The sequence below is a fragment of the Rhinopithecus bieti genome, unplaced genomic scaffold, assembly GCF_001698545.2.
Source record: "Rhinopithecus bieti isolate Rb0 unplaced genomic scaffold, ASM169854v2 scaffold_36004, whole genome shotgun sequence".
In the NCBI taxonomy this organism is placed as follows: Eukaryota; Metazoa; Chordata; class Mammalia; order Primates; family Cercopithecidae; genus Rhinopithecus; species Rhinopithecus bieti.
The window spans coordinates 2,117,917-2,130,520 of NW_016815976.1; the positions used below are offsets into that span (position 1 = coordinate 2,117,917).

General features: G+C 41.8%; 1 protein-coding gene across 4 annotated transcripts in view; it reads right to left on the reverse strand.

The window, feature by feature from the left end:
• Positions 1-12,604, reverse strand: part of PTPRG (protein tyrosine phosphatase receptor type G) — a 747,615-nt gene that overhangs the window by 608,676 nt on the left and 126,335 nt on the right. The window contains exon 1 of one of the 4 annotated variants that reach the window (XM_017854229.1): positions 11,564-11,919. The exons of the other annotated variants lie outside the window; for them this stretch is intronic. The gene's annotated coding sequence lies outside the window, so the exon portion shown is untranslated. Of the gene's footprint in view, positions 1-11,563; positions 11,920-12,604 lie in introns of those variants that run through there. 4 annotated transcript variants of the gene reach the window in all.

A 12,604-nucleotide genomic window follows, 5' to 3' on the forward strand; every position in this document is an offset into this window, starting at 1 on the left:
CTACTTTTGGTAACAGTTCTTCCATATCCTTCCAAAGACAGTATGTGTGAGTGAATGAGAGAGCGTGAGGATGACAGTGAGAGACAGAGAGAGTGACAGAGAGAGAGAATGAGAATGAATAGCATGTTCCTCACTCCCACAATTTTAAACAGAATACCGTACAAATTCTGCACATAGCCTCTTTTCACTTAGTATATAGATGGAAAATCATTCTAAATCAATACATGCGGAGTCTCCTTTCTTATAAATGGCTACATACTGCCCCACTGCGCAAATATATCACAATTTGAAATTCCCTAATTATGGCTATCTAGGATATTTTAAGTTTCGTGCTATTCCAATAGTTGCTGCAATAACTATCTTAGTACATAAACCTTGGTAGGGATATGCAGTTTTTCCATAGGATAATTTCTCAGAAGTGGGATCACTGAGTCAGAAAGTATGCTTATTTTTACTTTCTGTGGAAACCAACAGATTCTCAACCAGATGTATGTTCGTACTGACACAGTTGTAGTCTAGGAGTAGGTAGGTAATAGAGTACTTTTATTCATATCCTTACCAATTTGGTGTTTTATCAAACATTTTGATCTTCGCCAATCAACATGAGATAGTGTTACCTCACTGTGGTTTTACTATTACAATGTAAGGGACTTTTTAAAAACCTTTTTCTTAATGTCTTTAAAAGACTCCCAAGGTCCTTCATGAACTGGTCTTGTGCCTGTCTACCTTATTCCAGTTTCGTCTCTGAGTTAGTCAGTCATTTCCTGAAGAATTGGCATTTTTGTGCCCACGTCTTAGCATGCATTCCTCCCTCTATTCAAAATGCTGTTCCCTATCTCTGAAATGGCATGGTAGATCCTCAAGCCCAGCTGGTTCATCCCCTACTCAACTCATTAACATCGCCTACTTTTTAAAGCCTTGCTTCACTACTTTTTTTTTTTTTTAGAGACAGAGTCTCGCTCTGTCGCCCAGGCTGGAGTGCAGTGTGGCGATCTCGGCTCACTGCAACCTCCGCCTCCTGGGTTCAAGTGATTCTCCTGCCTCAGCCTCCCGAGTAGCTGGGACTACAAGCACCTACCACCATGCCCAGCTAATTTTTTTGTATTTTTAGTAGAGATGGGGCATCACCGTGTTGCCCAGGCTGGTCTCGAACTCCTGAGCTCAGGCTTCCGCCCACCTCAGCCTCCCAACATGCTGGGATTACAGGTGTGAGCTGCTGCACCCGGCCTAAAGTCTTGCGTCTCTTAATTCCTCTCCACACACAAGCCTGGAGTCAGATTTCAATGTCTTCATCTTCTCCCTCCCCACCCCTGAACACACACACCTTTTGCACCTTTATTCTGTAGCAGATTATGCTTGCCTCTTAATGGAGTATCTGAGCACACCTTTCTAGGGCAAGAACTTAACCCTCCCTGAGTACTCCTCAGCAGCAAGTCCAGCCCCCTAATAGGCAGAAAATTTCTGCTGAATCTACTGGAAACTGGATGACAGACACTATTGTTATGAACATGTATTCAATTATGACACATTACCTACACATTTAACCATGAGAGTTCAGAATATATTAGAAAAAAGGAATATCGTGCCAAGTTCACGGACACCTCATGGGTAATAAGCAGAAGCATTTGAATTTTCTCTTACATAAAATATATTATTTCCCATCACAAAACCTAATGGGAACATAAAAATCATTTATTCTAACAAGTTTTGGACGGGTATTAAATTCATAATTTCTCACATATTAATCATTTATACATCTCGCTAAATAGCTGGACCTTAATATGATGCCTATCTCGCCATAAAACCGAGACATCTAACGTAATGAATGGGCAAACTGTACTTTTAATATTCTTCCATTGTTAATCTTTTTTTCATTTTATTCCAAGGAATAGCAACCAATTAATAATAAAGTTCTTAGTTTCATATCATATCCAATTGCTATAAAAACAACCGTCACTACCAGAGCTGGGAAGGCCTTGAAGAAGAAAATGTACAACATACCAAAAAAAGCTTAATACGTGCTTGCACAGAAGTAGCCAACTTTTGTCATGAATCTTTCAATTCTGCTCATTTTCAAACTCTAAAATGTAGTAATGGCAGCTAATATCTACCAAACGACATGTGCCACAACCTGTAACTTACATCAATTTTGTAGACTATTTCATTTAAGACTTCAGCTCTATGGACTTAAGTAATTTTATTATTCCCATTTTATAGATGAAAAACCCTAGCTGGAAGTTGAATGCAAGGATGTATTGCTACTAAGTTGTGCCACGGAGACTTGAACACTGGTTTGTCCAATTCTACTGGGCATCCAAATAAAAGGAATGCTATTTGCAACTTATGTGTAACATAAAACTAAATCAAACCATTAACACCACACCTATTGAAGGGTAGCTGAATCCTTAAGGAGAAAACTCTGCATAGGAGCAGAAGAAAATTCATTATGTATCATATATTATTCACTGCTTAGCCCTGGAATGTACGCAAAAATTAATACAAGTAAAAAAATATATCATGAAATACTCATTCTTCATTCTACTTACCTTATGTATCCTCTGCAACCTAAAATGTATTGGTCTTCGATCTGTGTATTACGTAAAAATCCCCTTTTTATCCTCCCAGAAATAAACTGTTAATGAATCAAAGGTTTAAACATAAGTCTTCTTTATTTAACATGACTATATTGTACCTATCAGACCTTAGGAAATCCCCATATGCTTTTTACAGTATTAAAATTTTACTGAAATACTTGATGCTACCATCTGTTCTTGGTGAAAACCAAAATGGTGGCTCCAGGGAAAGCACTGTTGCATTACTAACGTTGTTGGGATGTTTTCCAGAATTTGCTTATCTGTAGTGCATAAATATTTCTCATTGTATGAGATTAGGACGACACACAGATGTAAAGAAAACTCTATGGTTACCCTTTGTCCACTTCTACCCAGTGTTGCCTAAAGGAACACAGCTTGATTCATATTTTTCTAAGCAATTACACAGACACACACAGATATACATTAGCTATTTAGGATGGTCCCGGTCCTCATATATATGAAGCACAAATAGGATCACACTCCATTTTGCACATTGTTCTGCAACTTGTTCGTTCGTTCGTTTGAGACAGGGTCTCCCTCTGTCTCCCAGCCTGGAGTGCAGTGGTGTGATCATGACTCACTGTAGCCTTGATCTCCTGGCCTTAAGTGATCCTCTTGTATCAGCCTCCAGAGTAGCTGGGACTACAGGTATGTGCCGCCACACTCAACTAATTATTTTTGTAGAGGTGGGGTCTCTCTGTGTTGCCCAGGCTGGTCTCAAACCCCTGGGTTCAAGCAACCCTCCCACTTCAGTCTCTCAAAGTGCTGGGATTACAGGCATGAGCCACTCTGCCCAAACTTCAACCGGTTTTTACGTCTCCCAACCACATCTTAAACATTTTTCCATGTCATATATACATAGACTTACAACATTTGAGGGTGCCTAATATTCCACATTGATGGCCTGCCATATTTTATTTCCTCTATTGACAGATTCTGTGGTTTTATTTTGTCTATGTAAAAACATAGCAATTCACCCCCAAAAATCAATCATTCTCTGAGCAGTTTCATCTGACAGATGTAAAGAAACAGTAATGTACCTTTCAAGGAAAACAGCTCTGAGATCTAAAACTGTCTAGCATTGAGTGTATCATCTATTAATTTCCTTGAAAAAAATCACTCTCTAGCAAAAGACTGACACAAGCTCAAAAACCAAAAAGCTTTGTTTCTGGCTAAATACTTTGAAGGGCATTTCAAAGAGAAGAGGAGTCACTACCAGAAACCATCTGAGTGAATAGTTTTCTCTTAGCAAGTGGAATCTATAAATGGCACAATCCTGGCCTTGATGTGTGATGACGGGGAAGGAGGATAGACAAATCTATCCCTTCATGGGCCTTCAGAGCAAAAACACAATGAGTGTTTTAATGACTCAAGCTTTAACTTTGTTGCATGTGTGTTTAACCTGTCTTCCACTCTTTGCAAATACTTCCTCCACTTTGCATGTATCCCATGTCCAGGAGATGGAAAAACAAGGCAGACAGGGTCCTGAGACAGCTGTTGTATTTCGTATGTCCCTATCAAGCACTAAGCAATTGCCGTTTGTCCTGGAGAAAAGCAGCAAAAGAGTCACCCTGCAACTAACACTCAGGAAGGGATCTGAGCTGTTCCTTAAGGGGTATTTGCCATCTCACACTCAATCTCTTCTTAGGTTTAGTGGCCTTGAAGAACCAGAAGGCCCTTGCATTTCCAAGAAGTGATAGTGACAAACCGCATTCCATGCCATCTGCTGCATGCAATGAGAGCTGATGATATTGTCACAAGTAAAGTCCATTGCCGGCTGCGGATAATGCCAGAAGGAAGTCTGGCATCACCAAACCCAGGAGAGGGTTGAGACAGTGTCCAAAGAAAAAGGAAGCTGAACAATAGCATGGGAAAACCAATGAGACTTTCTAGAACGTATGGCCTTTGCTGATGGTCCTTCCAATGGATATGTTTTCATTCAGAAGCAATTGAGAGGAACACTATTTCTAACCCCACTAAAGCTTTCTAGCTAGAAAATCTTCAGAACACAAACTGATTATTTCCAAAATGCGTCTAGTAGGAAATAAATGGAATCTGGTTAAAATCTCAATTTATCTGATCAACTAATTTTAATGATGGGATAAGAACACTGTAAAATGAGATAGATTTCTTCTATTTTGTCATCATTTGCATACTAGTTTCTCCCCCTCCGTTTTTGGGGAGAATTATTCACCACCAATAAATATAAAGACTAGAACTCCAAATGCTACTTTACCTGGGCTACAAAGAACTGGCCCTGAGAGAAAAAGATCTGATGCAATTCACACTCGCCCTCGCCACTTCAGTCTCAGTGCCTCAATTTCCAAGGTCCTCAGCATCCTATAACAGAAATTAAATCTTCCCACATAAGCAGCCACATAGCCCTCTCACTATTTCTCAGTTTCAGCTGCCCTAGTAGAGACTGATTGCATATATATTTATTTGAGGTGCTTGCTCAAGACTCTGTTCCCTCCAGAGTGAATTTCTTACATGCCACACAGTCTACATTTGAAGTCAGACAATCATAAATATGCATCCAGTTTTATTGAAAATCCTTCTAGACTTTTTGCTAAGATCCAGTAAAGAAATTATCTTGTTTGTGCATAAACGTGCAAACGTATACACATAGCCTCAACCATTACAGATGATGATAGGGAAGCAGTTATAGGAATCACTCTCCAAAATAGGTAATTCCAATAGCCAAATCACTTCTGGCTGGTGTTAGGGATCTTTGTTAAAGCAGCCTCAAATATGAATTGCAAAATGTTTTTCTTAGGCCAACAGTAAATACAATTTTCATTCCTAGGGCATAAAGTCCAGGGTGATGGATTACTACAGTAAAAACAGTCCCCAAATGGCAGTCAGAATGCCCGGGCTAAGTAAGGCCTGTTTCACCAGCACTGGCTTCTTAACCAAATGCAGGTGCACCGCCAAACTTCCTCAGCCTCTGCCCTCTCTGTCAAGTTAAAGGGCAAGCCAGACATGTTAGGATATTTTCCCTGAAGAAACGAGAAGAGGGGCAGGACAGTTCAAGAATATGGCAAGTCAGCCAAGGTCAAGCCGCCCTATCTAAGCTTCTGCTACTGACAAGGCTCACACAAGACAACCGAGAAAAAGGAATCTGGGATATGGCAATGTTTACCATTTACTAGGCAATGACCCAGAAACAGGCAAAGGACACAGAATTTAAAGTAGCAGCTGACAAGGGCACTGACAATTGAATTTCGCAAACATAAGCGTTAAGTCCTTTGGTATGGAAAACACAAGCAGGTGGTGGGGATCCTGGCTCCTTTCTTTCACTCTGACTTGCCTGCATCCTACTCAGTGAGGAGCCCGATTAGCCTGCTCCAATCCACCAGAGAGCCCCAGAACAGAGGAAAATGCGAAGAGCCTTCCCCGCCGTGCAGCTAATCACCAACAAAGCTTGAGACCTGCTGCCACAGCTGGTAGCCTCTGAGTCTCTGGAAAGATGGAAGCGACTGAGAAGAGAGAGCCTCTGATGAGCTCCTGCTTTATCTAGCTCCGATTCCTCAAAAAAACTCCAGCTGGGATGACAAATGCCAGGATACAGAGTCTAGGCTGCCCCGTGGGGAGCTGTTTCCTTGGCTAGTCAGCATGCAGCCTTTTTTTGACTTGAGGTCCAATATAATTTTCCAGGGCAACACCTGGCTAAATCGTGTTCCCTGCCTAATACCCTGTAAATAATATAAATCTGGCTGGAAACATGGACTACTCCAGGAAAGGTCTCTCTGTCTCTTTCTGTCGAAGAGAGACATGACATTTCTGGCAACACACCTTCCCTGACAACCACCTCAATAGAGCCAAGATCATGAAAGTGACGTCAGCCACACTCGGGAAGGCAAGATGCCCTCAGAAGAAGGGGCTGAATGCGGACATCTCTGAATCAAGTAATTATCTAATTTTGCTAAGAAGCTTGGAAAAGCTGGGTACTGGATTCCTCTTCTAGAAACATATCTGAGCTTCCCACACCCCTATGAGCATAATGGCATGTGATTAAATTGTCTTATCCTGTTAGCCTTTTTAGCAGACATGGAAACAAAAAAAGTCATAATCCTACCATAAAACTGTCATATTCTGAGGGCTATTTAACAAATGGATTTACCGAAAAGGAGCAGGTATTGCTGCACATTTTACACACCACCCCCACAAATGTTTCTTTAAGTGAATGCAAATTGGCATGTAAAGAATTTGTCTAATGTGTTAATAAAAAGATTTCCATGATCAACAAAGCTGCAAAGTCTTACTTAAAAAATAATTCACGCTTTCCTAACTTCTCATTCTTTTCATACTTTTGTATAAATTTTAAAACTCCTTCTTTTCATAGTTTTACAAACATATAATAGTTAACAGTTTTCTTTTCACTGCAGTGATTTGGTTTGAAAAGAATAAAAAATATCAACTAGAAACTTCCAAGAGGGTCCCAAAGCCACGTTTAGTCAGATCAAGCCAGGCCAGGTCTCTTCATGTACAGCCCCAAAGTCCATCTACAGCCTTGATAAAGGTGAAGTCCCTAGTAGGACTGCCTGGAAGAATCATTAACCAGTGTTATATGAATACACGCTGGCTGTTACCCTGAACGCGGCTAGGGCAGCACACATGCTCTCCACTGCTTATGTGAGCCTATGGGCACCCACCAGGATGGATGGCTAAAGACCAACTTGAGGTGCCACTGAAGGCCCCCTAAAGCAAATTCCAAAGAAGCCAGATAATAAGACGGTTAAGTCAAACCATTCCCAACATTTCCTCCAAATCTGGTGAAGATTTCCTAGGTGTTTTCCTGTCAACTGGAAATAAACAGATACTTGGTTTCATTTCAGGGTAGGTATTGTCTAACTGGTAAGCTCTACCTGATCTCTTTGCTAGTCCCACTGGCCAATGCTTGATGCATTTTTGGTTGGCTGGTTTTGGGGATTTCTTTATTAAATATAATTTTCTGAACTGATAATGTATGTATATATTCTTTTTTTTTTTAGACTGAGTCTTGCTCTTTTGGCAGGCTGCAGTACAGTGGCACGTTCTCCACTCACTGCAACCTCCGCCTCCCGGGTTCCAGCAATTCTCCTGCCTCAGCCTCCCGAGCAGCTGGGACTACAGGTGTGCACCACCACGCCCAGCTAATTTTTGTATTTTTAGTAGAAATGGGATTTCACCATGCTGGCCAGGATGGTCTCGATCTCTTGACCTCGTGATCCACCCATCTCGGCGTCCCAAAGTGCTGAGATTACAGGCGTGAGCCACCATGACCGGCATGTATGTATATATTCTATAAATCAAAGTCAAATGTACAAAACCATGGACTCCTTATCTCACCTCTTCTCCATACCTCTCAAGACAACACCAACTATTAATACCATGATGCTAAAGATAATCCTGTATGTGTCCCATAAAAAAAATAACTTCAAGTAAATACTGTTGTATGCCCTGCTTTTCCCCCACCTGATTAACAGGCTATCTAGGGAAATAGAGATTTAGATATATAGACAAACATATGTATCTGTTCATAGGGCGATGCTTCTCTGATTGTAACAGCTGCACATATGCCATTATTTAGCATAGCATAATTTATTAAAACAGCCCCTATTAATGGGCTGTCAGGTTATTTCCAATCCTTTCAAAATCCAAACACTGATGCAAGGAATAACCTTGACATGAGTCATTTTGCACTGCGGCCAAGTACATCTGTGGGGCACACACCTGGGGGCAGAGTTTCCAGATCCAAGGGCATAGGCAAATCTAATTGTGATGGACATGGCCCAGTCACCTTCATAGAAGCTGTGCTCATTTGAAGTCCCCAATAGTGATGTCTAAGACCACTCATTTCCCCCACAGTCTCACCAACTACTCAAGGCACAGGCCAATTCCAACATGACCCCTGGCACAGAGAACAATGGTAAGTATCAGAGGGCTAGTGTGGGCCAAATTCTCCTTTCATTCATTCCCTAGCTCCCAGCTCTATCTGCCACATGACAGCAGAGCCATTAAGTGGACAGGCTTGGTGAGCAGAAAGAGCTGAGGTCCCATCTCTGCCACTCCTGAGATGAGTAGCCCTGGAGAACCTTAACATTTAAGTTCTCTAAAACTCAGTTTCCTTACCCATCAGGTAGACATCCATGCATCTCTGTATTAAAATAAATGTAAACAAGTTCCTCCCCACGCAAGACCACGGGAATGAGGTAACAAGCACCAAGTGCTCCCCACAGTGCACGGTCCTGGCAGATGCTTTACAAATGTTCAGAAGCACGGCGCTCCCGCTCATACCCCAACAAGCGGTAACTAATCTTTCCAAGCTCAAAAGAGGATATGGCAATAAGAAACCTGACACCATTATATGCCAGGCTGCCAGGAAATGCCCTCTCCTGTGCCCCTCAATGTGCCAGCAGTCAATTACACTGACAAAGGCCACACTCTAGGGGCAGAGACTAACAGGATACATTTTTATTACCTTTTTATTACAGTTGATGATAAAATGCTGTGTAGGAAATAAACTAGATGTGAACGAAATAAGACAGAATAGGGACCTGAACAGAGATAGTGGAGTTATCTCTAGCGAGCCCTAGCGGGGGCACAACTTGAAACTCCTTTCAGCAAAGAACTTGCTACTCAGCGGCAAAGAGCCTTCAGGATCCAAGCAGCTTTTGTGTCAAGGCAAAGCTCTTCCCCAGCCAAGGGCTGCAGGGAGTCCGGGGTACTCCCGGGGTCTGCCTGTTTCTGCCCACTATGGCAGATCTGCAGTATATTCTGAGATTCTCCCTGTCCAATCCTGCTTTTGCCCTTTACTTCTGCTACAGGCACTAACCCCCAATGAATTCCTTGCAGTGCTAACTCAGTGTCTGTATCCCTGAGGTAATCAGATCCCACTGGGACCATCAAGGACACTCTTAATTTTAACCAGTCCTCTTCTCCCTGGTCAGACCTTCCTTTCTAACCAAACTAACCTGCCCTCCACAATAAGGTCCTTGATGTCTTCCTTCTCCATCAGTGCGCCTGTTTGCACACGCCAGTTTCCGTCTTGAACTCTTCCTGCCTCCACTGTTAATTCCAAATTCTCAACATAGTTAGTGCACGCATATTGCCCCATTTTTTTAATGCACTATCTCGTTTAATCCTCACAACCACCAGATGAGGGAGGTAGGCAGTCTTGTATTTAAGAAAGAGAATGAGAGAGACAGAGGAGCGGGTAAAGAAAGGAGAGAGGGAGGAAGAGTAACAGAGAGAGGTAGGGAGATGGGGAGAGAGAGACAAAGACTCATCTCAGGAGACTAGACTTGGGTTAAATAATTTGTCCCAAGGTCAATGGCAGGGAAGGGATTCACACAGAGGTGTCTCTGGTGACAGATATTACGATCATCTTCACCACCCTATATTGGTTCATTTAAAACCCGGTTCCCAAACTCAACTACTCCAGGAAGCCTTTCCCACTCAACCGTAAAACTCAGATTTCTAAGTCCCTTGGAATCTTACAGGCAAGTTTTAATCTACATTAATCCACATTTGCTAATTCTTGGTTCTGCAATTGTTCTAAGCTGTTTCACATGGTCCAGTTTTGGCTCCCAAACTAAGCTGTAAATGCCCCAGGATCAGAGGCCTCCGCTTTTATGACCTGTGTTTCCCACAGGCCTGGGTAATGGACTTCCCACAGTAACAACCACACTGGGCTTGGAAGCTCCTGTCACATGTTAAGACAGGGCCCCTCTGGGCTTGGACATGTTCCCTTTGTTTCTCCCAATATCACTGGAATGTGGCAAATAATGGCTCCGAGAAAACCCACACAGAAATGACTGCAGTTTTAAAAAGGGCTGTAAATGTTCCAAACCAAAAGATGCCAAAAGAAAAATCAAAATGTATGCTCACCTCGAAAGAAGAACAGGCAACCACTCCCTAATGGGCCACATACAGGCACACAGATATGTCCAGACAGCACAGCCTGGAGAAGAGCTGGCAGTAGCATGCTGACGTGGAAACAGGGGTAAGATCCCCGACCACCACCAGCAGCATACACACTCCCATAGGGGAAACAGGACAAGTCATGACCACCTTACTACTCAGAAGGCAAAACTTCTGTCTTAGTTATTCTTAAAGGTCCAGGAAACATGTCTGATCGCCTATAGGAGACAAAGGAGACAACAGTGGCAAACAGAGGCATGACTCTCTCATAGCTGTTTAGTCTCCAGGGAATCTCAAACTAGTGCACAACTGCAAGGCCATGTTTATGTCATGCTTGCCCTATAGTACCATGGAGCTGGGAAGAAGTTACACATTTCTAAATGTTACCAACATATAGCAACACATTCTAATCACAGTCCCAAGAAAATAATCACATAATTTCTACTTTGTGCATAAAGGCTATTATTAAATGCCTAGACTCGAATGGGAAGTCTCCTTTATAAGTAAATTTACCAAGTTTTTAAAATGTGGTTTGATTTGCTCTGCTGCTGATGCCAAACTGTAGCCTCAAGTCTTTCACCAATGTTTTTCAAGAAGGCTTCCAATATTCAAGTGAGGGTGAAGTCATAAGTCGAGAGAGAGCTCAAGCACGACAGAGAACTAAATATATCAAATGGAAGAAAGGAACACTATGTCCCAAGAAAAGGAAAACAATTCAAAGGGATTTCCAGTTTAGTTTGGCTACTGCAACCATGGTTTTAGAAAAGGCCACAGACTCAAAACTGTTCCTGAGACAGCCAAGTAACCCCAAGGATGAGGGAGCTGTTAAGTGTAGAGAGGGATTTGGCTGCTTGGTTAACTGAATAGTATGGGAACCACATATTTCCTAAAAGGGAAAAATAACACATCCTTGACTTAGAATTGAAAATTGACGCTCCACAGAGAATTGACTACTATTTCTAGGCCAATCCACAGCAACAGCTGTTACCACTGCCTCATTTACATGTAACCCATTCAGAAAAGTGTCCTGAGTGACTGATGCCATTAGGCTCTGCTGGCCTTACCCAGGGTTTCCAGGTTGGGACCGCTGTCAATTATCAGCCCAGCTGTCTTCAGCCATCCTGCTGATCTTTATAGCCTGACTTTTGCAATGCTGACTGCAAAGAGCAATTCAACTTTATGGAAAATAAAAACACCTCAAAAGGTTCCATAATGACTCACTTTTTCAGCCCAGGTGTGACATCCCTGTAATTAGTCAGTAAGACACCTTGAGCTTTGTTAGGCCTAAAAACAAATCCATTTATCTACCATAGAGGAGCTATTCATACCACGTGGAAAATTAAGGAAGGAAGAAAGAGAGAGAGAAAAGCTTTCCACTTAAAGACAATTTAGCTAATAGATCACATATGTTCAGCTTTGTCTTCCTCTTGCCTTTTTCTGGTTTAAAATTTTATTACCCTGGGGCATTTGCACAAAACAGAATCTTCTTCGTTGCTTAGGAATTAATCCGCCCCTGCTGTTTATTCCTCATTCGAGTCATAATCCTCCGTTTGTGACATCACAATTAGCCACTTGTGGTGATGATTATAATGTCATGAACAAAGGATTATGACTGGGAGTTGGAAACAAAACAGCAGGGTCACTGAAAGCTGGGCAATGAAGTTCTTTTCAAATAACCATCCCCCGGAATCAAGAATTGAAGGGTGGGAAAGAAGAACAGGATGGAGAAACTAATTGGGAAAAATCCACCTTTGGACAGAAATGATAAATGAACCAGTAGTTTTGACCTAGTGAAAAAACACAGAATGAAGTTACCAGCTACCGTTTTCCTCATTGGCCCACTTTATTAAAAACTTTTTTATGTTTAACTTTACAACAAATGCCTATGTCCCTATCACCCAAACCCATTACTGTCAACATTTAGCAGCATCTGCTGTATAAGTCTCTATGCACATATTCATTCCTCAACCATTGGAGAATAGCTTGAAGATATCATGTCCCTTCAACCCCAAATACTTGAGTGAATTTCTTAAGACAAAGACACTCTCGTATATAATCATAGTAGAATTACCAAATTCAGGTAATTTAACACTGATATAATAGGG